Raw genomic sequence first — 3,669 nt, 5'->3', positions numbered from 1 at the left:
AGGAATCCTGTGTCTCCCTGCGTCTTCTCAGAAGGCAGACCTGCCGTTTGTCCCATTCCTGGCAATGGCGGGGCTTCGCGCTGTAAAATGACTTTTTCATTTTGTGACAGTAAGTCATCGGTGGGAAGACACTCCAGCACCGGGCCAGTTCGCACCAGACCTTCGCCCGCTTGCTTCGGGTGACTTCATTTTCGCACAGATTGCCGCCAGAACCCTCCGGTCTGAACAACGGTGTCCTCAGAGGCACGGAACTCTCTCTCTCTCACTGAGCCAAACCGGTTTCGGCTCTCTTTTTTTTTTAATGAGCAGATTTGTGTGTGTGTGTGTGTGTGTGTGTTTTAATATATTTGTTGATTGATTGATTTCAGAGAGGAAGGGAGAGGGGGAGAGAGATAGAAACATCAATGATGAGAGAGAAGCATTGCTCTGCCGTCTCCTGCACACCCCCTCCTGGGGATGGAGCCCACAGCTGGGCCTGGGCCCTGACCGGGAACCTAACCGTGACCTCCTGCATCTCAGGCTGATGCTCACCCACTGAGCCACACAGGCCGGGCAGGGGTACAGACTCTTCAGAGGAGGGGGCATCTGTCTTTATACAAATCATAACCCTCATCTTATCTTTCCCCCCAAAATGGAGGACGCCCTAACCTCAATCCTGCCACTGGCCCTGTCCCCCCACAGCAAGGGCAGGGACCACATTTAGCGAAGACGCTTCCGCGGGTCCCCATTCGCGTCTGTGGCCATGAGACCGCGGTGCATGGCGCTCTGCACAGGTGTCTGCTGCTGCTTCTCCCTCCTGGAAAGGGGGTCCCGGAGCCAGCCCCCTAGAGGCGGGTGGCTTTGTGCTCAGTGGGCTCCTTGCGGGTGTCGTGCTGGGGTGTGCTGATGTGGGTTATTCCACTCACCTGGTGACACCCCTGCTTGTGGATGGCGCTGATGGGGACAGGGACCGTGAGCCTGTCTGAGCCAGTAGCGGCTCGTGTCCCCACAGGGGCAGGTGGAAGCTCTGCGCGGATGGAAATGGGTGCCGGCCACAGCGGCCCGAGGCGCCCACCAGCAACACCGGTGCTGGTTCTTGCTCTGGGTTCTGCTCTGGCATCACCTGGTGCCTCAGGCCTCACCTGATCCCCACTGATTCCCGTTTTACAGATGAGGAAACAGCTGCGGTGGCTCAGTGGTTTGAGCATCGGCCTATGAACCAGGAGGTCACGGTTCGATTCAGGTCAGGGCACATGCCCGGGTATGGGCTCCATCTCCAATGTGGGGCGTGGAGGAGGCAGCCGATCCATGAATCTCTTCATCATGGATGTTTCTCTCTCTCTCTCCTTCTCCCTTCCTCTCTGAAATCAATAAAAAATATGTGAACAAACAAACAAAACAAAACAAATGTCAGGGAACTGAGGTTGCAATGGACAGGGGTGCACAGAGTGGGCAAGCTGGGACTCGGCACCTCCCTGCCGGCCCCACAGGTGGGGATCTTGACCTTGCCGCTATTTGCCTCCAGAATCACCCACTGAGTTATCTGGGGGTTGGGGGGCAGGGGGGACTTTGGTAAATCATTCCACAAAATGCAGATCCAGGCCCCCTGGATCCTTAAACGCCACCCCCCCCCCCCAAAGAGAGACTCTTTGCCCAAATGACACTTCTTGTCTCCAAAACAATTCTTAGATCCTTGGCTTCTTACAGCTACAAGGTCAAGGCTATGCAGGGTCTTCCCCCTGCCGTCGCCCCCCAGGGACACCCCCTTCTCCCAGAGAGCGGGCCGGGAGAGACGGGCCCAGAGCGACATCCCACTCCACCCCGCGCTGCCTTGAGGAGGACGGCAGGTTTCATTTCCCCACAGGCCACACACTGTCTCGCACCCCACATGGCCTCCCGGAGCCTCGCCGCTCCTGCATCCGGGGCTGGGGTCTGTGCCCCCTTCTCCGGAGCCCGAGTGGGCCTTGGTGACAGCCTCGGTGAACAGAGCGGACGTGAAAAATGCCACCCACTCTTCTGTGCTGCTCTCCCGGGACGGGACGCTTTGCTTGCTCTGAGAAGCCGGCCGCCATGCTGTGAGGAAGGTCAAGCAGCCGGAGGAAAGGCCGCGTGGGGAGGACATGGGGCCTCAAGCCCGCAGCGCCAGCAGCTCGGGGAGGCAGCCTGCGGGGTGGCTGTCCTGCAAACGGAATCGGGGGCCGTCCAGCGGGCACCACGCGGAGCCTTCTCCATGGTGTGGATTTGTGAGCAAGAGAAAGAATTTGTTAAAAATACATTTTATTGGTTTTTTTCCAGAGAGGAAGGGAGAGGGATAGAGAGTTAGAAACATCGATCAGCTGCCTCCTGCACGCCCCCCCCGCCCCCCACCGGGGATGTGCCCGCAACCCAGGTACATGCCCTTGACCGGAATCGAACCTGGGACCCTTCAGTCCACAGGCTGACGCTCTATCCACTGAGCCAAACTGGTTAGGGTGAGAAATAATTTTTTTTAAAATATATTTTATTGATTTTTTTACAGAGAGGAAGGGAGATAGTTAGAAACATCGATGAGAGAGAAACATCGATCAGCAGCCTCCTGCACATCTCCTACTGGGGATGTGCCCGCAACCCAGGTACATGCCCTTGACCGGAATTGAACCTGGGACCCTTCAGTCCGCAGGCCGACACTCTATCCACTGAGCCAAACCGGTTCTGGCCCATTAATTTTTTTAGAGAGAGCGGAAGTGGGGAGAGAGAAACATTGATTGGTTGCCTCCCACACCCTTGACAGGGAATTGAACCTGGACCCTTGGGTGCACAGGCCCAAGCTCTAACCACAGGCCCTGAGCCACACCGGCCAGGGCTGGGTAGTCTCTCCTGAGGGTAGGTTAGGAGCCTTTCGGGTCCTGACACACTTCTATGCTGAAGTAGTTCTCTGGAGTCAGAGAGGTCTGGGTTTAAATAATTCATGGCTTGCCTGCCACCGGGAGTGGCTCAGTGATTGAGCATTGACCTATGAACCAGGAGGTCACAGTTCAATTCCCAGTCAGGGCACATGCCCGGCTGTGGGCTTGATCCCCTGTGTGGGGCGTGCAGGAGGCAACCGATCAATGATTCTCTCTCATCATTGATGTTTCTATCTGTCTCTCCCTCTCCCTTCCTCTCTGAAATCAATAAAAATATACTTAAAAAAATAATTCACGGCTCCTCCAGTTTCTGGCTGTGTGGCCTGGGGAAAGAGACTTCACCTCTCTGTTTTTGGAGTCTTCATCTGCAGGAAGTGGGAGAAGGCTTAAGTCCCTCTGTAAGAGGTTGCCGTGAGGGTGGACAGTGTAGAGGGCATAGCACCCAGTGCCTGGCACACAGTAGGTGTCCACAGCGTGTGCTGAGAGAGGGAGGGTGTACTTCCCAAACCCTCTGCACAATCTCTGGGGATCTCTGTCCTGGCTCCGCCCTCCACCGCAAGCCCAGGCGGGTGGGTGGTGGTGGTGAGCGCTCCGGAGAGGAGGGAGGGGAGAGGGACTCCGGCTGCTCCAGGCCTGCTGTTCTCCCCTTTACCACCAGAGGGCGCCCCGGTGGCGTTAAGGTTGCACATCACCGTCATTACAGTGACCATCCGTCCGCCCGGCTGAGCGCTCTGGTTCGTTTAAATGAGACAGGACTTTGCGTGTCCTTGTTAAAATAAGAAATCTAGCAGCCACAGGCTTTTAT

Source organism: Myotis davidii, unplaced genomic scaffold, assembly GCF_000327345.1.
Source record: "Myotis davidii unplaced genomic scaffold, ASM32734v1 scaffold566, whole genome shotgun sequence".
NCBI classification, from domain to species: Eukaryota; Metazoa; Chordata; class Mammalia; order Chiroptera; family Vespertilionidae; genus Myotis; species Myotis davidii.
Note: the sequence above shows the minus strand (reverse complement) of the source record.